The sequence below is a fragment of the Larimichthys crocea genome, chromosome I (assembly GCF_000972845.2).
Source record: "Larimichthys crocea isolate SSNF chromosome I, L_crocea_2.0, whole genome shotgun sequence".
NCBI lineage: Eukaryota > Metazoa > Chordata > Actinopteri > Sciaenidae > Larimichthys > Larimichthys crocea.
The window spans coordinates 35,683,979-35,694,082 of NC_040011.1; the positions used below are offsets into that span (position 1 = coordinate 35,683,979).

At 41.9% G+C, this 10,104-nt stretch overlaps 1 protein-coding gene across 1 annotated transcript in view; it reads right to left on the bottom strand.

Moving 5' to 3' along the window:
* The window catches only part of LOC104927293 (putative methyltransferase NSUN7), a 43,412-nt gene extending 36,790 nt beyond the window's left edge, over nucleotides 1-6,622 (bottom strand). The window contains exon 1 of the mRNA XM_027280969.1: nucleotides 6,565-6,622. The gene's annotated coding sequence lies outside the window, so the exon portion shown is untranslated. The remainder of the gene's footprint in view (nucleotides 1-6,564) is intronic.
* Nucleotides 6,623-10,104: the final 3,482 nt, after the last annotated feature.

The window sequence follows — 10,104 nt, forward strand, 5'->3', positions numbered from 1 at the left end:
CCCTGTTCTCAGCTACTAGTACATTAAATACATTAAATCAACCTTACAATAATGTTGGCCTAGCTCCAAAAGTGGGCACAAGAGAGCACAAGCAGAGTCACGACAATGACCAAACAGCAGCTTCAAAAGTCAATCCGACCTAGCCATAGAGGGCCAAGTACAATAGTCAATTATATGTTTCCTTCGATTGTTTTAAATTGGCGTGGTAAAAAATAAATGTATTGTGTTAACATCGTAACATCATCCTAGTATGCTGTTATTCCCTGTGGAAATATGAAGCTATGAATACTTATGATTTGATAATAGCGGCATGTCGACACACCAACGCGTGAGCAAAGGGCAACTCCTGGCAATTAGCCTTTTTTTTTTCCCCCGTTTGGTGCATGACTCAGACACCACAATCCAAACACATTGCCCTGGGTTGTTACGGCATTTTGATTTCACTCACTTAAATTAATGGGTGTGTTGTTTTGAGAAACAGCAATAAGAAAAAGCATATTCTGCCCAATACAGTAGTACCATTTCAGATGTGGTGAGTACCAAGGGAGTGATTGTCTTGTTTAGATAGCGACTATAAAAGACATGAGGTGCTTTGTGAGTTTGATGAAAGGAGTGTACCAAGGGTAATAACCATCAAATTGGCAATTCCCTAATCAGAGATCTTAGAGAATAAACACAAATACCATGTGGAGTAGGAGCTGCTGACTGTCGACACAATATGGCGTAACAAATATAGAAAAATAAATAAAGCAAACCCAAATGAATAAAGTTAGATTAGTTTAAGCAAAGCTAGACAAAGGAATACCAGATGCTAAACTCAGAAAATTCCAGCTATTCCTCAGAATCATTGGATTTTGCAGCAGCAACTGAAAGTCACGAAGTTTACTTTCTGTTAAACCATGCTGTGTTTTTAAAAATACTCTTCCTATAGAACTCACTTACCCTGGATAAGTAAGGAAAAGCGGCTGCAGTGATGATGTACACCACGATCTTGATCTGTGCGAAACAAAGTAAAACGAGTTAGGTCGAAGAAGCTGGATATAGTTCTGATGAGGATTGTCCATGTATAATTATGTGTCTGAAGTAATAATATGCATAATTAGTGGTATCGTCTTATATCAGTGTCTAATTATCCCTTGAAACGAATCCCGACGCTTGTCATCTGTAGCAATGGGATAACAGGCAAAGATAATTACTCCATCATTAAACTGGTAAAAAAATATGCTCAAAGGAGAAATCCATAATCTAATGATGAGAACTGCTCTAAAGAAAACGGAGAGAAAAAGATTAGAACAAAGCAGGGAGAGGCCTGCCTAGAGGCACCCCAAATGATTGTGCGTAATTTGAAAGTATAATTAAAACAATTAGATGGGGGAGGACTTCAGTTTCCCATTGATTCAATGCTTATTTTGTGTTACATTAAGTTACTCTCTTCTTCATTTGTCCTAATTTCTTTCATTATTGTCTGTGGTGCTTACGTGTGGCACATCACAAGGGACTATGCCACTAACTGACTCTGAACTCAAACTGGCTCATCCAAACATGATGAGTGAAAGCAAATATATCCCACCGTCACTTATTTCATAAAAGGTGTGACCGGTTGCCTGGTGACTGTTGTGTACTGATACTGACCTGAGTACAAACATGTCTCATTTTACACTTATGGACTTAATGGGTCGTTCATTTTCCTTATTTTCTTGGCTATACCATTAAAAAACTTTGCTCAACCTTCTTTTTATCAAATCTCAACAGTAATCTTTAAAGGGGGTGACTATGAAACCTTTAAAGCGTGAGAGTTTTTTTATCCTCCTGCTCTGGTTGTCATACAGAAGGCAGTGGACATCTTCTAGCCTACAGGATGCTTTCTCTCTGAAATAAAACAACCACCAGATGTTAGCACTTCAACACCTGATATGTGAAAGCGGCGTTCCTTTTCCAAATGTAAGCGGAGATCAAGATCAATTTTACAGTATCATGGTCCAACAGCGCTTCACAAAGCACTCTGCTGGTAAGGTATTTGCTTCATTACAACCCACTTGCACAATGGAAGAAATTAATATATCTCTAATATCGTGTGTCTCCAGTGAGGGGGTTGGGGGGATGGAAACAGACCTCTTTATTGTTACAACGAATAAGTAAATGACAAGGTGGGAATTGAGATGCTGGTGTTAGTGTGGGTGTGAAAACCCACATTTTTTTTACATATCATGTGTTGTGGCTGTGGGTTGCTTTGTTTGTTTTAATTCTTATTCTGTTTTCGCAAAAAGACAACCTCTAAATGAAATAGTAATGTTTAACGCCCGAAGGGAGCTTGTCATGCAACAAAAACACCATGGAAACCAACAGGACACTCTGTTAACCTATATCACAAACATCCACTAATCCTGTTAACTGTTAACTCTGGGTCTCACCAAATGCACACGGGGTTAGATGTAGTGTGTAATACGGACAAACACCCATCTGCATGTGCAGCCAGGAACACAATGAATGTTTGCATGTAAAAAGCTTATCTTAATGCAGGAAATAAACGTGTATCATCAGCAGCGATGCAGGTCATCATCAGCAATGCAGTGTCAGTGGGAGTTACAAATAGTGGTCATTAGTGCAGAAGGCCTCAAGATAAGCAACAAAGTGATACCCACTTAGTGCACCCAGAGCATAAACCCCAGAGGGACCGATGATGCTTTGGCCTGTAGAGGTCTCCACATGCTATAAATCACAACACAGCAGTTGAGTAAAAACAAAGAAAATTCAGCTATAAATCCCTTACTAGGACACAGTGCCTTGGTTTTATACTGTGGGGCAGTGAGAGAATTCCTCAATATCAACGACCCTGTACTCTCAGAACAAATTGCTGAAATCAGTCCGACAAGAAAGTAGTCCTTCACCAGAGAGACCCAGTCAATTACATTTAGGACTTCTGTTGAAGTTGTGCTTTGTGGCCTCCATCCCGGTATAATACAATGAGCATTGAGTAATGGTGACTGCAGTCAGAGAAATCCCTAGTGAAACAGCCAGACTGAATGCAGGCTCCTCAGCTCTTTGCAGCCAGGGCCTTGTGTCTCACATGTTCCACATCAGTGACGCAATAGCACATTAATCTAACAGAGCACCAGCCAAAATTGTTGCCATACAGTTTAAAAATCACCTTGGAATCTATGGCAAATCTACTGGACTGAATGGTAAACCTCTCTGATTGTGGCAAGGAAAATAAGAGTGAAAGGTTGAAAGTCTCTCTCTCAGTTCTAAATCAGGCCTAACAAAAGTGGTCCAAAGAATGTTGCGGTGTGGCAAACAGTTGAATACACGCAGTCCACAGTCATCTGACAAGGGCATCTGGCGCCCAGTCAGACCGTATGGACAATGAGGCAGACTATACCAGAGGAGTAGCCAGTGGAAAAAAAGGAGCATGGGAGAGGACGGGGGACTCTCATGCAGCAAAAAGGTCAAAACATTTGTAAAATAAACGAAAAACGGCTTTCATAGTGTTAAACATCCTGCACATTACCTCAAAGCACTGAGACACACAAGGTATGAGTCAACAAGAAAAACCTTGGACAACAGAAATTCTCTAGGCATGATAAGAGACAGTCCACGCAATGAAAGAGAGACGGGAGAGGTCAACGAAAGTCGAACAGCCCTGAAGATATAAAAAGACAGAATGAAAGAAATGACGCAGGGAGGCGGCGAAGCAAAAAGGACTTAACTGCTGTATAGTCGTTCATTTGGGCCACTTCCTTTGTCTTTGTCTATGAAATGTCAAATGTACACCAGGGTAAACATCATCACCAACTCCCATACATGTTAGTATTGACAGACACTCACCAGCAAACAGACAAGTCCTGGTGCCCTCAGCCACCGATACAAGCTTACTGAGCTAACTTTTTGTGTTTTAAGCAGATAAGAGGTATAATCGCACAAGATCAATACCAGCTCATTGGCATTTTACTCTGCGTGTTTTTTTCGCTGTTGAAGCATTTCCCTTCAGTTAACAACTGGACCTCAGCTCAACTTTTGGGATCAGTCATTTCAAGGCAGTGCACAAATTGATGTGTGTGTGTGTGGAACTACCAGATGGGTGGTTGTCACTAGCAAAAATCAATTTCTGCAACCAAAATGGCTGTCCATCACGGGAGGAAGAGAGAGAGAGAGAGAGAGAGAGGAAGAGAGAGAGAGAGAGAGAGTAGGAGAGAGGGAGAGAGAGAGAGAGGAGATTCCTATGGCTCCCTCCATTTATATTGCACCCAATTTCACCACAACAGCCAGTTGAGTGGAATGTAACATGTGACCAAATCGTATGTGATGCCGTGGCAGTCCGACAACTGTCTCTACAGCCATAAGGAAGTTTAATTCATTGATCAGTAACCAAAGCTGCGTAAAATCTCCACGTATCAATGTGGACAAATACACATATTGTAACAACAGATTCACTCAAATAACAGAATACTTAAACTTATAACGTAAGGTAACCTGCCTTATCCACTGTGTCCCTTTTAGCTGACTCTTTCGTTAAGTTTGTCTCCGTTGTGGAATCACTTAAACTCTACAAATGAAACTAATTCTAGAAATGTCAGACATGCTAGGATGGGCCACTAGTAGTAGAAAAAAACTGCAACAAACACAACCAGTAATAAGAAAATATTTGGTCTTTGGAATAAGCCCTCTGAACAAAAAGGGAAGTAAGTTTAAAAAGATGTTGTACTTGTATATAAGCTCCAAGGCTTTTTTCCCTCTAGTAGAGCTCAAGTTCATGTTTCTTTAGAGTACCTTAAACATATTTGTGTCAACAATAGATTCTATTCTCAACATGTATATGTATAAAAAAGAGGATTGTGGATGAACAACATGTCCTAGCAATGGGATCTCTAAATGCCTCTCTTACAGTGCTATAACATTCGCTGGAAAACTAATAAAGGTTTTGGCAGCAGGGGTGCTGGGGTTTGTGATGATGGATATTTGTGATTATAGTGCTGGGGAATGAAGCCTTGTTGGCTTATCCAGTTTCAGCGATGGATCAGTCCATTCACGGCTACGAGAGTTGTTCTACTACACTGACCTCTCCTTCCACTAAGAATGCATTAAATCGATTTCAGCCATCTCCTGCCACTGACAGTCACTCACCTCCCCTCCCTATCACCTGATGATTTCAATCACAACCCCCATAGACCTCGGTCACCCAAGACCACACCCTACTCCCAGATACAATTATGGGCCAAATAGATTGGTAGCATCACACAGAATTCCCCCTGGTCCATTCAGCATTTTTTGTTCTCTTCTACTTGCCCTTCACAATCTATCATTATCCAATGCATCCTGTCAATTACTTCCCCGGGGCTATTTCATTCTATTCAACATGGCAAGGTGTGTTTGCCTGGTATCAAATAGGTTTTTACTTGCAATCTAATGTACTTGAAAATGAATCAAAATAAGGTGTTTGTTGACTATCCTCAGTCCCAAAGTCACAACAAGGTAAAGTGTTTTAAATGTGTAGAATATTTGTTCACAGACATGCAAAGTAACAGAAAATAAAAATAGGAGGTAGAGGAAGGAAAAATGGCAATGAGACAAAGGTTAAAACCAAATCTAACTAAACTACACCAGTCCCACTCACATTTAAGTGGTATTGAAGGTCAGCTCATAAGCTGTACGTCCATCTCTTCATCTGTGAATCGGGGTAATGGGAGCCCTCTCTTTATAGCATAATTCACCAAAACAGCGGCAGCGGCTCTCCAGGTGGAGTTCTGGAACACCTGGGCCAGCAAATACTCTGTCGGAAAAGCCCGGCTTGACCTTGGCTGTTCTGCTTGAAGCTCTGGAGGAATAGGCGAGCTTGTCACTGTCGGCTGGGTCATCTGGAGAGTCCCGGTCCTTGCTGCTCGCAATTCGGGAGGCATATTTTTAAATCTTGCAATGTGTAAGGAGTGATTGGAGACGCGTTCCTTTTTTTTTTTATTTTTTTAACCATCTCTCAGAGACGTGTTTTACCCTCGACACTGAAAAACACATCACAAACATCCTTATTAATGCACAAATGAACGTCATATAGACAGACATTTCAAAACAAAACGGGTGCTTTTCTCAATACAAATAAATTCACTTGACTTTACTCATGTTAATTCAAAACATAAAAGCATAATTGGCACCCTGTACCTTGATGTGTCCCTTTTTGCCAGTTGCTCTGGATAAAAATCAGCCCAGCTCAATGACTAAATGTAAGTGTAATTTAATATTTAAATTCAATTCAATGGGGATGCAAATTAGTTTAAATACGTTATTTGGCAACACAAAAGTAACCTCAACAGTTGGAACCATCAGTATTATAATATAATTAAGGTTAGTTACCGGTTGCAGGAAATGTGATTAGTTTAACATTATTTTAGTTCAAAAATGTAACTTTGGCAGTAATATAAGTGATATACTAAGGAACATATGTTAAATAACAAGGTTGATGTAACGTTGCTAACGGTAAAACAACATTCTGAACTAACTAACAGCTATAGTTAGCATCCTTTTGCTTAACTCAAAACACTGCATTGATTTATTTCCTGCCCGTATTTCTCTTACCTTATGGGAAGAGTATCCTGTTTTCTGCTCTCAGCATCACTACAGAGTAATTCCTATCGCAGGACTCGTCGTTATTTTACCGAGCATGTCGTTTAACGGTGCAACTGTTGTGCTGATGTGGTTAACTTTACATCGACGGAAACCGTTTTAACGCCCGTAAACGCGCACGTATCAAATCTGGCTCGTTATGAGGCCGGGGGCGTCTCCACGATGTTCACTGTAACCCCTCCGCTCCCGTCCTTGAGTTTCTTCTCGTTAATTTGATGAAAACGCGTTAAAGCCTTAACACAGAAACACACAGGGTTGTGTCTCCACTAAAAACAAACTTTTTCTAAAAGCGTCTGTCAGGCACTTTGGGTTAGCGTGCTTCCCGTCGCCATGGCAACCGCTCTAATTTTTTCCAAAGGTCTGTTTTCTTCACGGATAAATCATAATCTCCTTAACGGGGACGTCCTCTGTCTCAAGGACGTCAAGGCACAGAGAAGGTTAGAATGAAATGTCCTGCAATATGACACATGCCAAAAAAAAGATAAAATAAGGCTGTTTCTTTGTGAGGGTTTAGGTGTGTTGACAATAGCAGAGAGAGACTTGCCGTTTTGGGGTTAACACGTGGCACCCAAAAAGGTGTAGTAGGTCATGAACCTACTGTAAAGAAGCAGAGCCTTCAGAAAGAGCCAATGTAGATAAGCTCTGGACAAGGCTTGCATTGTAGGAGACGGAGAGGAAGTGAAGCCTTGACACTTTATGTGCCGGTGTTCTTAACCTTGTTGGAGGGTACCGAACCCACCAGTTTCTATAGCCCTTTCACCGAACCCCATTCTCGTTAGTAAAAATAAAATATGATTTTTTTTTATACTGGTGCACAAACATGAACCGTGCATTAAATCACCTTGTTCAAATAACAAAACCAACACAAGTGCCATAACTCAAACATCACTTACCTCAGTGTGGACTTACTGCTGATGCCTCGTTGAAGACCAGTTTCAGATATGTCGTGGTTACTCTTGGCAAGTGCCAGTCTCCATGTCATTTCAAGTGGCACCAGCAAAGTCTGTTCCCTTCTTAGTTTTTATGTCCAGCATCCGGAAAACGATGCTCCAAAGATATGTTGTAAACACAATGGTTTAAAAAATTTCCAGGCGGATGGCTCCACCGAACCCCTGAGGACCGACTCACCGACCCCTAGGGTTCGAATCGAACCCAGGTTAAGAACCCCTGTTCAGTGAAAGTGGTAAACGTTTTCCCATCGAACAGGAAGCAAACCAGAACTGCGAAACTTTATGAACTGGAACAGAGAAGAACGGCATTAGACAAACCAACCAAAGAGAAATACTGAAGACCTCAGGAACAGCAATTAAACAGCTGCAGGTCTTTGGAACCAAAAACGCCATTCATCTTGGTTGGCCTTTAGGGTCTGATTTTCCTTACAGAAAAAATAGGGTCGTACTGGAGGAGTCCTCACAGTGAACATCACTCCTGCTTTCTGAGGGAGTGAAAAAACAGGGCGGATACCTTCAATGGCTGTCCTTCTTCAAAGATATGTTTCATCCCACAGGTCTGTAAATCAAGATTTTGGCGGTGAATCTGAACAGGTTCGCAGTGTTTTTATCTCACACACATCATATTTGCGTTTGCCCATAAATTCAGGTGGGAACCTGATCTCCAAAAAGTGGGGAAATGTCACCTGGGACGGGCTGCAACGTGAGGTGATGTGATGATCTTTTCCAAAGAATACACAGAAACGTCGAACAATGTATCTTAGTTTTGCCAGTGGGTCTTTTAAATGCCCACAGAGATTGAGAATAACATGCACCATTTCTGGCCATGGGGTCCAATCTGACGGCATGCTTGCATCGATTAACAAATGGGCCCAAATCTCTCCACTGTGTTACTAGCAGGTTTTAACATGGAGATGTGTGGCAGTGATCGTGGTACTGTCAAAACTCTGAGTTGTTTTCTATTTCCAGTCAGAGAAACGGCAGCGTGCGCATTCGTTTTTCTGTACCAGCTAAAAGTATGTGTCAGTAAGCTGTTATTTAAGTTGCAAAAAATGTTTTTGCATGTTTTCCAGTGTCCTGGTCGTCTGACGAGTGAGCAGTGCAATGCAACATGTTCAGGGGTGTCATTTATCAGAGGAGGGGTTTATCACATCAATTTTTCCGATTGACTTTCATACGCTGTTTGTTAATTTCCCTGTCCATATTCTCAGGTTTGGGAATGCCAAATATTGTTCAAACACACCACTCCAGTCTTGTGCATAATAATCTTCAGTTGCTTTCTTTCTTTTTTTGGGTGCATGTTGGATAGTTGTCCATGCAGGCTTTCTAAGGGATGCACGTTCAATAGCTTTGCTGCTCCAAAAACCCACCTCTCATATGCTCCAGCGCTCTCCACCTGATTGTCCTGGTGATCGTCACCATCTAGGTCGGTGGCGATCTCTAGAACTGGTCGTGTGAGTCCTATCTTAGTAGTCAGCGTGAAGTCGTGCGACGTGGGACTCCATTTTTGGCAGAACGAAACACAAAATCTTCCTCACCCAAAATCCGCGGTCCATCATGTCCGGGTCTGTCCTCCTCGTTGGGACCTATGTGGACCCTGTTGGACCTGGATACTCAACCAAGGCATATTGTAGTTAGGGTGCAGCAAGGATGGGTCAGAATGAGTTTGTTGGCTGTGGCTTTACCATCAGTTGTACTGTCAGCTAGATCAGGCTGGTACTGTGACTCTGTTGTGTGTGTGGACTGGTGAGAGCATTTGTTCAGACATAGATGTGAGGCAGAGGGGACTGGAGCACTGTTCTGCATTTTTGGTGTATTAACCAGATCTTTAGATCTGTTCCTCCAGATGCAGAGCTTCTCATCCTGTTCCTTGATTGTTGAAGAGATATCAATCCATATGACAGGGGTGGGGGAGGTGGTGGAAGACATACGATTGGCATCAAGCGGCTGTGTGCTGAGGGGCCATCAGTTAAACTGTTTTGTCCTCGGCATATGCAGATGGAGGCAAGAGGGAGACGGTTTACAGGTGGTCAAGCAAGCATTCTTTCCCTAATTTGTCTCTGAACATTTAGGCATTTCCTTTCCCGGCCGTTTGGCGTTCCCTATGTTCTGCTTCCTTCATCCACAGTTTCCCAGCTTTCTTTGTGGGAACCCAGTGCATCTCAATCTAAATCCTTTTTAAGATTTTGTTGCTTCATTTACCTTTTGGGAAACCCACTTTGTCAACCCACACATGAAAAACGGTACCCAGTGATCACATATTTGTTTTCCATGCGTTTGACAACATGGAGGATCAGGACACTCTGCTCACAACCTTGGACCCAGACGACCCCATTTTCTTAGGAGTCTGCGCGCGCCTTTAATCTAGAACAAGTCTCCCTAACCATGTCCGAGTTTTTGCCAGTTAACGCTGACTGACCTATTCTGGATAAGTTGTATTTTAACCTCCCGGAGATTAGTTTTGTAGTATACTTACTACTTAATACAAACCACATCAGTTAAGTTCTGTTCAGCATGTACGCTTGTGCAGTGTTGTTTTTGT